Below are 12,970 nucleotides of genomic sequence, written 5' to 3'. Positions count from 1 at the left end.
GACCCCCTCTTTGCCCTTGACCCCATATTCTGTGTTCTGCATAGAAGCCAGAGGCTTGGTGGTCTCCCACCCTCTTCTGCTGAGGGCTGGCAAAGACTCCCGGCTCTGGGAGCTGGGCCCCTCCCCCCTCCCCTCCCCCTCCCTCCTGCCTCCAGACCCCCTGGTGCCGCCCTGGCACCTGTTCCTGTGACCATCCCCAGGCATCCCAGCTCCTTTCCTATAAGCCCTTCCTCCTCTCTGGGCAAGGAGGCCTCCCCATCCTTGTTTATACGTGGGGCCCTCCCCCACCAGCACCCTTTGCCCCCAGCAGCCACTGATGTGCCCGTGGAGGGGGGTCCTTCACTAACCCCCCGCCCCAGACCCAAGGCCCTGTCTATTTTGGTCCTAGCTACCAGAGCTGTGCCAGCACATAGTAGGTGCTCCGTGAACACTGAATTGAGTTTAGATTGTGCCCCTGGGTCCCCCCGCCCCCACCCAGGAACACCAGCCCTGTGGGACAGAGACTGACCCAGAGGTCCCAGACTCCAGGCCAGCCCAGAAGAAGGCCAGCAGGAGGGCTTGGGAGAGAGCAGCTAAAAGGCTCGGGTCGCGGAGGAGGCCCTCGGACCCAAACGCTGCGCTGGGGATTCTGGGCCCAGCCTCAAGGGGCTCCCGGGCAGGGCTAGGGTAGAATACAGGTCTGTCGACGGCTGGCTGCTCAGGGGGCCCTGGACTCTGTGCTCCCTGACGTGCTTCCCCAGCTCCGCAGCCCCTCTCACCCTCAGCCTGAATTGACTGGCCCCGGCCGTTGCCCAGAGCGAGGCAGGGCCCCTGAGACCCCCTTTCAGGGCCTGGCCCTTCCTCACCGGCTCAGCGGCGCCCGGGGCACAAGCAGGCAAGACAGGGCCAGTGGCCAGCACAGCACAGGCTCGGCTGGTGAGGCTGAGCCACTCTGTGCAGCGGGTCCCCGAGGCCGAGTGCCCACGTTTGCTGCCACTGCAGGGTCGGCTCCAGCGGGTCTGAGAATACGTGGTTGCCTTTTGCCCTTGTTAGGAATTAGTGGCCCTCAAACCCAGGAAGCTGTGGCTTCAGTGACGAGCTGCGGCACCGACATCCGTGGGACCTTTGGCTCACTCGGTGGCGCTGTGAATTCTGGCCGTCAGTGCTGCGGGGGCCCCGGCCCGGCCTGGGAGCCCCGTGCCATCGTGCGCGGGAAGCAGCGTGGCGCAGAGGGCGCTGTGTGTGCCAACGCTTGGTGGCAGGAGGGTTCCGAAGGGGAGGGGCTGGGGAGAGGCCGGACCACAGAGCCGTGGGATGGGAGGCCAGGGGGGACGGGGACAGTGACGGTGGCAGCAGGGGGACTGCGGGAAGGCTTTTCAGCCATCCAAGGCAGAGCTGGGGGCCAGGCAGGGCGTGTAGGTCACAGGGCTGTTTGGCAAGATGGCTGTGACACTGGCCATGGAGGGTGGGGCTGAGGATGATGGAGGGGGTCCAGGAGGACCCCTGGCCTGTGGCCCGAGCACCAGGAGCACGGGAGGTGTTTGTTGGAACGGAAAGGCAGGCGTTGGGGTCTGAGCACGTGGAGAGTAGGGGGCAGGCAGTGGGGGCAGAGCGTCTGAAGAGAAGAAACGGGTCCCCTGGGACCAGGCACAGAGCCTCGGGCCTGTATCCAGCAGGGAGGAGGGGCAGGGTTTCTCACCCGGGTGAGCACACACCGGACTTGTGCTCACCGGCTTAGAGGTCTCCTAACTCTGCCCAAGGGTTCAGGGAGGGCTTCCTGGGGGTTGAGACCCACGAGGGGAAGGCCTGGGGAGACGGTGTCTGGGGCCAGGACAGATGAGGGTAGGAGGGGAGCCAGACAGCCGTGGTGGGGCGCAGGATGTGGGAGATGAGGCAGGGGCTGCTGGGGCCTCAGGGGCCATGCTGACGGTAACAGGAGCTGTTTAGGGGGTCAGGCAGGGTAACCGGTCACATTGATTGTTTAGGATCCCCTAGTGTTGGGGAGGTGAGGGGCCCAGCCAGGGGTGCCCCTGCTGCACAGAGATTCCTGCACCTCAGCCCGCCCCCGCTTCCTCTGTCCTTTGCTCAGTTGCTGCTCCCTGGGGAGCTCTCCTGCCTCCTACCAACTCCCAGCAACCCCCCTTCCTTGTACAATGTTTTACCTCACGTGTATCAGCAGCACATTCTATGTTTTCCAAACTTATTGTTTATTATCTGTCTTGTCTGGTAATCACACCTGAGGTGAAAAATCTGAAGGCTCAAACAGTCTTGCCCAAACTGTCCCTGGCTGTTCTGTGCCCAAGGCTGACCCTTGGCAGACCCTCAGTGCACCTTACTAAGTGGGCAGGGGGTGGATGGACGGATGGATGGGGTGTTGGATGGACGGATGGATGGGGGGTGGTTGGATGGATATGGATGGGGGGTGGATGGAGGGATGGGGGTGGATGGAGGGATGAATGGGGGAAATGGATGGGTGGTGGGGCAATGGATGGAGGGATGGCGTGGGTGGATGGGTGGATGGAGGGATGGGGGGTGGATGGATGGATGGGTGGGTGGATGGAGGGATGGATGGATGGATGGAGGGATGGGGGAAATGGATGTGGGTGGGGCAATGGATAGAGGGATGGGGTGTTGGATGGATGGATGGATGGGGGAAATGGATGGGTGGTGGGGCAGTGGATGGAGGGATGGGGTGTTGGATGGGTGGATGGATGGATGGGGGAAATGGATGGGTGGTGGGGCAATGGATGGAGGGATGGCGTGGGTGGATGGGTGAATGGAGGGATGGGGGGTGGATGGATGGATGGGTGGGTGGATGGAGGGATGGATGGATGGATGGATGGAGGGATGGGGGAAATGGATGTGGGTGGGGCAATGGATAGATGGATGGGGTGTTGGATGGATGGATGGATGGGGGAAATGGATGGGTGGTGGGGCAGTGGATGGAGGGATGGGGTGTTGGATGGGTGGATGGATGGATGGGGGAAATGGATGGGTGGTGGGGCAATGGATGGAGGGATGGCGTGGGTGGATGGGTGGATGGAGGGATGGGGGGTGGATGGATGGATGGGTGGGTGGATGGAGGGATGGATGGATGGATGGAGGGATGGGGGAAATGGATGGGTGGTGGGGCAATGGATGGAGGGATGGGGTGTTGGATGGGTGAACAGATGAGTAGATGGAGATGCTTCTACGCCTAGATTCCCTAAGCCCTGAGCAGGTGCCAATGGTCATCCTTCCTTCCCCACCCAATTGGGAGCCAAGTTTTCCTCAATGAACAGGAAGGACGATGGCAGCTGATCCCTCCCTGGACACGCTACAGCCTGGCCTCAGGGAAGAGGTGACAGAGGTGACAGTGAGGTGGGACACTCCTGCCTAAGTCGGATTCAGAGCCTTCAACATTGTCACCACTGCCCTGTCCAGAGCTTCGGGGGGGGGGGTGGGGGGGCGGGGGGACATGGAACTGAGACCCCGAGCCAGGTCCCCCACCCAGGCCTTAGCCTGCCCCTCTATAGACCCGACCATAGACCAAGTCAGTAGGATTCCTGGTCAGAAACCATGGAAACTGACTCCAGCTCACCTTAGCAGCGGGCAGTGTGTGGGCCTGGACGGTCTGGAGCCTGTGGCACCGCTGCCCAGCTGCTCGTGCCTGGGACCCGTGTGGTCCCCGTTTCAAGATGGCACACGGGCCTGGGGTCCTGGATTGGCTGAACCAGGGTGCTGCCGGGATATAGCTGGGGTGGGGTTTCAGGGCCTGTCCCCAAGGCCTTCTGGAGTCACCCTCACCCAGCACGGGCGAAGAGCTTTCCGAGGGACCCTGGGGGTTTCTGGGAAGGTGACCACCTGTGCCAGGTCTGAGAGCAATCTGGACCTGACGTCGACGCCTTATTCCAAGGTCTGGAAACTGGAATTCGGAGGGAGGCCCCCTCCCCACTGCCCAGGGCCAACAGGACGTACAGGCTGGGAAAACTGTGTCCCACATGCACTGTGGTAGTCACTTGTGGACTTAATTTGGTGGAGAAAGCCCATTTGAGTTTTCCGAGATGATTCATGAAATCCCCACGTACAATTTGGGAGCCTAACAACTCATCGGTAATTCATTAAATAATAGACTCACAAGCATCACGAAAGCCCTTGGGGGCTCTGCTCTCCTAGCCGCGCCAGGACTGAGGGGTGGGCAGAGACAGCCCCCCCTCCACTGGAGGGCAAGGCCGCCCGGAGAAGGGGGAGTCACCAAGTGTGGCAGGATTGAATTCGGCCTCTTTCCGGGCACAAAATCATTGAGCTTGCAGACAAACTCTAACAGCCTGACAGAAATATGCAGGTGGAGGTACAATTAATTTTAATTACTCGACTCTACACTGTTGGTTGCACAGCCATGAGTAAAATTAAAATGGCAATCACAATTAGAAAGTTGCAACCTGATTGTGCAGCAAATTAGTCACAAATTAAAAGTGCGGGACCATGCTGCCTCTCCTCATCGCTTCACGACATTCCTGCTCCGGGCCTTTGTTCTCCCGGCCGGGCGGGGGACGTACCCGCCGCCTCCTCCAGAAAGTCCTGGGGTACCTGGGGGCAGGAGGTCTGTGCTGGGGAGCCAGGCAGGGAGAGAGACCCCCGCTCGGGTTACCCGCCTCGGGGAGCCCGACTTGGCCCCAGGTCCGCAGAAGGACCTGGCTCCACGAGTTTCGGATTTCCTGCCGGAACTAGGGACGCAGCCGTCAGCCCCGTGGAGGAGGACAGGGGACATTCAGGGATGTCCTCACCATCCTCCCTGGGCTTGGGGATGCCACCCGCAGGTGCACGGGGGTGCCCTCCCTGGGAGAACTCAGACCCGCCAGGTGGACTCACCCCCGGCCCAGACCCCACGATCCACTTAGTGCTTGTATCTGGGGTGTCCAGACACCCCCAACTACGTCACCCGACAGTCGTTTCTCTTCTCAGGCACGGGTCTAATATCCACGTCCTGGAGAAGGTATATATCTGTCCACATTCAGCGCCTCTGGAATTTCTCGGCAATGTTTTCTATTTTTCACTGTACAGGTACAGCATGTACTTTGTCAGATTCATCCCTGTGTGTTTTATATTTTTATGGCATTGCATGCCGTTTAAAACTTTTAATTTCCAATTGTTTGTTACTGGTATCCAGAAATACAACGGACCCTGGTAATTTTTTTTTAGTGTGTATTTTTGAGAGAGAGAGAGAGAGCACAAGCAGGGAAGGGCAGAGAGAGAGGGAGACACAGAATCCCAAGCAGGCTCCAGGCATTGAGCTGTCAGCACAGAGCCCGACACGGGGCTCGAACCCACGAACCGTGAGATCATGACCTGAGCCAAAATCAAGAGTGGGATGCTTAACCGACTGAACCACCCAGGCGCCCCACAACTGAGTCTTGTAGACTGATCTTCTATCATGCCCCCTTCCTAAACTTGCTTAAGTATCAGTTCTATTAGCCTTTTTGTGAATTCCGTAAGCTTTTCTGTGTAGACACTCATAGTAAGAATAAAGTATTACTTCTTTCTTTCCAATCTGGCTGCTTTTAATTTTTGCTTTACGGAACTGGCTGCAACGCCCGGTGCGATGTTGAATATAAGGGTTGGGAACAGATACCCGTGACTTTTTCCTAATCTCAAGGGGAAAGCATTCAGCCTTCTACCATTAGTTGTGATGTTTTGCAGAGATTCCTTTGATCAAGTTGAGGAAGTTATTTTCTATTTTACTGAAGGCTTTTATCAGAAACAATTGTTGCATTTTGTCAAATGAGTTTTCTTTATCTATTTAAATAGTCATAAGATTTTTATTTTCTAGTCTGTTAATATGGTAAGTTCCATTTATTATTATTTAGTTAGTTAGTTAAAAAGTTTTTTTAATGCTTATTTGTTTTTGAGAGGGAGAGAGAAAGAGGGAGGGGCAGAGAGGGAGACACAGAATGCGAAGCTGTCAGTATAGAGCCCAGTGAGGAGCTTGTGAGATCATGACCTGAGCCGAGATCAGACACCTAACCGACTGAGCCACCCCGGCGCCCCAGGTTCCACTTTCTATTTTGGAAAGTTAAACCAAACTCGCATTCCTTAGATAAATCACTTGGTCATAATCCTTTTAAAATACTGTTGGATTCTACTTGCTAGATGTGAAGAATTTTCTCATTTATGTTCATAATGGATATTGGTCTGTGGCTGTCTTTTCTTTAATTTCATTGCCGGGTTTTGGTGTCAGCGTGATGTTTGTTTGCATTGGGGAAAAACGAAGATCTTAGACCTTTGGCCTCAACTTCCACCCCAGGGTGATGGGTTGGAAAGTATCCCTTCTCTTCGATTTTCTGGGGGATTCATGTAGAATTGTTTGGGTTCTTTTGGCTTTGAGTTTTCTTTTTGAGAAGGTTTTTAACTACAAATAGAATCTTTAATAGCTATAGGACTATTCTGATTTTCTATTTCTTCTTGAATGGGTTTTGGTAGTTTGTGTCTTTCGAGAAAGTTGTGCATCTTGTATAAGATGTCCAATTCATGAGGGGCCCCCAAGTGGCTCAGTTGGTGAAGCGTCCGACTTCAGTTCAGGTCATGATCTCACAGTTTGTGGGCTCTATGCTGGCAGCTTACAGCCCGGAGCCTGCTTCAGATTCTGTGTCTCCCTCTCTCTCTAACCCTCCCCTGCTGGTGCTCTGTCTCTCTCTCTCAAAAATAAATACAAACATTAAAAAAAATTTAAAGATATCCGGTTCATGAACATAAAATGTATGCAGTCCCTTATTATCCTTCCAGTATCTGTAGAATCTGTAATGATGTCACCTTTCCTGTTATTAGAATGGGTAATTTGTATCTTCTTTCTCTCATTTTTTTTTTCCTGGTTGGTGTGGCTTCTCGATCTTACTGATCTTCTCAAAGAATCAGTTTTTGGTTTCATTGATTTTCTCTATTGTTTGTCTGTTTTCTACTTCATCAGTTTTCACTCTGATGCTTTTTATTTTCTTTCTTTTGTTTACTGTCTGTTTTATTTGTTCTCTTTTCCTAGTCTCTTAAGGTGGAAGTTGAGGCCAAAGGTCTAAGATCTTCGTTTTTCCCCAATGCAGATGCTTTGTGCTGTAATTTCCCCCCCAGTACTGCTCTGCTCTACCCGCATCTCAAATGTTTGCGTATGTTGTGTTTTCATTTTCATTCAATCCAAAATACTATCTCATTCCACTTTTGATTCCTTCTTTGACGCACAGGTTATTTAGAGGTGTGCTTTTAGCTCCAAATACTTAGGGATTTCCCATCTATCTTTCTGTCACTGATTTCTAGTTTAATGTGGTCAGAGAACATACTTTGTATGACTCAAATACTTTCAGATTCAGTGAGACCTGTTTTCTGGCCCAGTATATGCACCTTTTCCATAGTGTTCTTTGTGCACTTGAGAAGAATCTGAAATATGCTGTTCTGGGCAGAGTGTTCTTTTTTTTTTTTTTTAATTTTTTAATGTTTATGTATCTTTGAGAGACCAAGAGAGGCAGAGTGCAGGTTGGGGAGCGCAGAAAGAGAGGGAGACACAGAATCTGAAGCAGGCTCCAGGCTCTGAGCTGTCAGCACAGAGCCTGATGCAGAGCTCGAACACATGAACTATGAGATCATGACCTGAGCTGAAGTCGGACGCTCAACTGACTGAGCCACCCAGGCGCCCCGGTAGAATTTTAATTCATGGAGAGTATTATTTACATATTGGGATTGCTCAGTGGTTTGAGCTAAAAGTTCTGGGAGCTCAGGAGATAGACTCATTTCATTTAGGTCAGCTTTTCCCTGAGAGTTTTTCATGCAGGCTCCTAAGAAAGCATTGGGGTGTCAAAGAAGTTTGGGAACGACTGTGATGAAGGTCAACCAGGCAAAGTTGTGGCTAAAATAAGAAGGGCCGGGGTGCCTGGTTGGCTCAGTGGGTTAAACATCCGGCTTTGGCTCAGGTCATGATCTTGCTGTTTGTTGGTTGGAGCCCCGCCCTGGGCTCTGTGCTGACAGCTCGGAGCCTGGAGCCTGCTTCGGATTCTGTGTCTCCCTCCCTTTCTGCCCCTCCCCTGCTCTCTCTCTCTCTCTCTCTCTCTCTCAAGAATAAATAAACGTTAAAAAATGTTTAAAAAATAAGAAGGGTCAAATGCTGGTATTTGTGGAAGCTGGTGATAGACATAGAGAGCTTCGTCGTCCTGTTTACTAGATTTATCTCTGAAATCTGCTGTTAGGAAATGTTTAGATACTAAAAGGGAAAGAAAAAAAGGACTTTCTTGTGCCAGACTTACTGGTAACTGTGCTTGTTTGGATTGCTAACCTCCAGGAGTGTGCGGTGTTTTCTGAACTGACCATGGAGCTCCCTTTTCCAGAGCTTTTCCCGGGCCTAGGATTTCTGGGAATACACTTGTGAAATGTGTTACTTGGAGGTAAGGGTAGTCAGTTGAAAGTATCTTGGAGACTGTATTTGATCCAGCTACTTAAAGCTATACAGAGATTTTTTAAGAAACAATTTTTAAAACATTTTTAAACGTTTATTTATTTTGAGAGAGAGAGAGAGAGAGAGAGAGAGAGAGAAAGACAGCACAAGCAGGGGCGGGGCAGAGAGAGAGGGAGAGAGAGTCCCAAGCAGACTCCACAGCATCAGCAGGAGCCTGATGTGGGGCTCAGTCCCACCAACCGCGAGATCAAGACCTGAGCCAAAACCAGAGTTGGACGCCTAACCAACGGAGCCGCCCGGCGCCCGGGTCTCCATGCTTTTCATCCAGTCCGACAACCTCTGCCTTTTGGTGGCACATCTGGGCAGCTGCAGGGACTGTAACGCGAATGTGTCAGGTTTACTTCTGACATCTTTTTGTCCTGTGTCCTCTTTCCCCTCTTTTTCTATGTTCTTTGTATTATTCCTTAGGACTATCTCCTCTGTTGGCTTATGAGCTGTAATTTTGCTTTTTGTTATTTCAGGGGCCGCTTTTGCTTTATAGCTCATATCTTTCATTTGTCTCAGCCTACGGGCGGGTGACACAGTCCGCCGGGGGATGACGGGGGACGGCGGGGGACGGCGTGGGCCCTCCCCGCGCGTCTCCTCTCCGGGTCTTTGCGCTGCTGTCCTCACGCATCTTGCTTCTACACGTGTTATAAATGTCACGACACAAGGTGTTTTATTTTTTTGCGCGAGACGATTACGGCGGTCACCATTTCCGCTGTCCCTCGTTCTGTTGTGTAGGCGCAGGGTTCCGTCTGGCGTCACTTTCCTTCGGCTGGAAGACTGCCCTTCGACAGCTCCTGCCCTGTGGTTCTCCTGGTGATGAATTCTTTCAGCTTTCTTTTGTGATGCCTGAAAAAAGTCTTTATTCTCTTTTGCATTTGAGAGGTACTGTCAGGGTGCGAAGACTTCCGGCTGGTGGTCGCATCCCCTCCTTCACAGACTCGCTGCGACTCCGGCTCACACTTTCCCCAGCAGGAAATCTGCGGTCTCCCCGTGGTTGGGCCCTTGCGCGCACTGTGCCCTCTTCCTCTGGCTGCCTGCAGACTTTCCCTTATCGCGACTTTTAATGAATCGTGCTTGGGGTTTGTTGGGCTTCTCGGACTGTGGCTTTAGAGTTTTCATCAAATTTGGAAAAGGTTCAGTCATTGTCGAAATATTCTTCCGGTCTTCCCCTCCCCGTCGGAGAAATCCAGGGCCGCGCGGTGGCCCGATGCCGGTCCGCAGCGCGTGGCGCTCGGTGCACCGCTCCCCCGCCCCCAGCCGCCCCCACACCGGGGCCTGGAAGCTTCGAAGGCAGCAAAGCGGGGCGACGCAGGGCTCACCTCATGTGTGCCCTGTGTCTCCAGTGTCCCTGTCTGTCCTCACCCGGTGTCGTCAAGGCTGTGGCGCCGGGCATCCTGTCTAGGTTTCTAGTTGTTTCGGGTGGGAGGTCTTACTCCGTCTTGGCCGTAAGTGGAGCTCCCCCATTCTTTTTCAGTCTACTCAGTCAGCTTTGTGCCCCCCTCTGTGCTGGGCGTGCGCTCATTAGGGTCACCAGGGGGTCCACGTGTTAAAACCAAGTGGACTGTTGCCACCCTCCCCCATACGCCCCGCCCACCCTCATGCGCCCCGCCCCCCCTCGTGCGCCCTGCCCTCCCTCGTACGCTGCGCCCTCCTTCATATGCCCCGCCCCCCCCATGAGCCCCTTCCCTCCCCTCATACACCCCGCCCTCCCTAATACACCCCACCCTCCCTCATGCACCCTGCCCTCCCTCGTGCGTCCCGCCCTCCCTCATGCGCCCCTCCCCTCCCTAATACGTCCCGCCCTCCCTCATGCACCCCACCCTCCCTCATACGCCATGCCCTCCTTCATATGCCCCGCCTTCCCTCATGCGCCCCTCCCCTCCCCTCATATGCCCCGCCCACCCTCATGCGCCCCGCCCTCCCTCATGCGCCCCCTCATGTGCCCCGCCCACCCTCATGCACCCCGCCCTCCCTCATGTGCCCCTCCCCTCCCCTCATACGCCCCGCCCTCCCTAATACACGCCTCTCCTCCCCTCATATGCCCCGCCCCCATCCTGAGGCGTCTTTCCTCCTGGGCTTCCAGACGATTCCCGCCTGGCCTCCCTCCAGTGTCTCCAGGTGTCTCTTGTTCGTCCCCTCTGCTGCCTCTCCTCCCCTCCGGTCCCTAACGGCGGCATGCCTGGGGCTCAGGCTGGACTCCCCCTTCTCCGACACTGTTGCGCTGGGTCCCGTGCCCATCTGTCCACGTGACACCCAGGCTCCACCTCCAGACCAGAGCTCACACCCAGCTTGACATCCGCAAACCTGGCCACTGCTCAGCATGTCCACTTGGGCAGACGCCAGCTTCAGCGTGTCCAGCGCCAGCCCGTCCTGCCACCACCTCAGGTCTGCCCTTCCAGAGCCCCTCAGGGCGTCCCTACAAACACGCAGCATATCCTCTCTTTCACCTCTAAGAACCTTCTCGTACCTTCCTTCCCCTGTGGGCGACTTAAAGCCCTTCTGCGGTCTTCAGACCCTGCGCGTGCTGCTGCCCGTGACTTCTTGGGCCTCACCCCTTCCACCCTCCCGCCTCCTTGCTGTCCTGAGCAGGTCAGGCAGGTCTGGCCTCAGGGCCTTTGCAGTGGCTCTTCCATGTGCTGGGAATACTGTTCCCTCCCTCACCTCCTTCAAGCCACTGTCACCCCAGCCACCCTGTTGAACATAGCAAGCCCGCCTCCACTCCTCCCCCCGGCCTCTCACCCAGCCTTCCACGCCTACAGCCGCTGTCATCTGTAGCCTCAGACCCGCTGACGTGTCATGTTTGCTGACAGTCTCTGTCCCCGGGGCGGGGGTCCTCATCTCTTGGCACCCTGCCGCGTCTTCGGTGCCCAGCCTGGCGTGCAGTGGTCGCTCCGTGAATGTCCACTGGGTACAAAGGGACGAAACGGAGGCAGAGCCGACCGCCTGGGCGCTGGCCTGGGCGACCTCACCTTGGCCAAGTCTGCTCTCGTGCAGTGGGGGACGCCAACCGGAATCGGGCTTGTGATTAAAGTTTCCAACCAGACTGAGTTTTATAGCCAAACGTGTCCAGAAACTTGAGAGATGTGCTCCAGAGTCATTAAGGGACCATTTTTTGGAAGCGACCAGAAAAAGCAGACTCGCCTCATGTACCCCCCCGCCCCCTGCCAACGCACCGCCTTTCCTTTGCCACGCTGACCTCGGGGCTGCAGCAGCTGGGACTGTGGCCACTCGGGCCCCACATCGTTGCCTTTGAACCTGGGACTTGGCCGTGGACGCTCGGCACCTTCCCGGCCTGGGCACTGGGCAGCCTCCAAGAATGGAAGCTCCTGGGGCAGGGGGGCCCCATGGGAGGCGAGGACCCCTAGTTCCCCTGCTCTCCGTGCGGCCTTGGCCAGAGCTGGCGGTCGGCTGTGGGTCACACGGTGCCAGCCGCAGTGACAACAGAGACCCCAGGGCTGGGGGGAGGGGGGCTTGGCCCTGGTGCCAGGCGGGATGGCTGTGCCCCGGGGGCCTGGGGTCCTCAGGTCCCAGCGTCTGTGGGGTGCTGGCCTCCTCCACGCCCGTGGCTGTGCCGCGGACACACGCTGGGCCACCTCCCCGGCGGAGGGCTGTGCAGTGTCCTCGGAAAGGCTCTGATGGCACGAGGAGGGTGCTCTATAAAGGTGAAATGAAAGACGGGCGGGGGCCCCTCTGACCCTTCATCTCCGTTCTGTCGGAGCGCATTTGCAGATACGCACCGAGAAACACGGCGGGAAGTAACCTTCGGCTCGCGTGTCAGGGCGTCCACACTTCCGTAATGAGCCTCCCCTCCTCCAGAGCGGTCCCCAGGAGCTGAGCGGGGCTGGCTGTCCCACAGGGCATCCCTGGGGGCGTCCCACCCCTGTCCCCGGTCCCAGGGCCACAGCAATCCACTCAGAGGGTCCTGGGAGGCCCTCTCTGAGGGTCCGTGGTGGGGTCGCCCTCCTCTGCCTCCCACCCCCCTGGGATTCTGGGGGTCCTGGACCCCAGGCCGTGGGTGGATGTGGCCTCCATTCTGGTTCAGTGGGCAGGGCGCCAGCCCCGGTCTCCTAACTGAGGAACTGGGCCAGGGGCCCTGCCCTGCTCACCGGCGGCGGGGGGGGGGGGGGGGGGGGGGGCGGGGGGGGTGAGTCATTCCCAACTCCTGGCACCCACAGCTGCCCACGGACATTGGCAAGGGGGCACGTGCACCTGCAGGGGTCGGCGTGTGCTTGCAGGCTGAGGGGTGGAGGGGCTCCCCCGGACAGGAAGGGGCACGGGCTGGTCATGGGTGGGTGGGGGCGTGAGCCCCCCGTCTTTGCAAGCCCCTCATGAGGCTCCCCTCCCCCTGGTCACAGGACCCTGGGATCTGAGCCCTAGGATCTGGCAAGGGCTTCTCCACGGGCCGAGGCCACGGGAGCTCTGACATCCCAGTCCCAGCAGGCGGCTCTGTCAGGAACAGCAGAGCCTGACGAGGGGTTGCCGGCCAGGTCCGTGCTGGATCCTGCCCCCTTGTAGGCCTCAGTTTCCTGTGCC

Source organism: Acinonyx jubatus, chromosome B1 (assembly GCF_027475565.1).
Source record: "Acinonyx jubatus isolate Ajub_Pintada_27869175 chromosome B1, VMU_Ajub_asm_v1.0, whole genome shotgun sequence".
NCBI classification, from domain to species: Eukaryota; Metazoa; Chordata; class Mammalia; order Carnivora; family Felidae; genus Acinonyx; species Acinonyx jubatus.
This window is presented reverse-complemented; position numbering follows the sequence as displayed.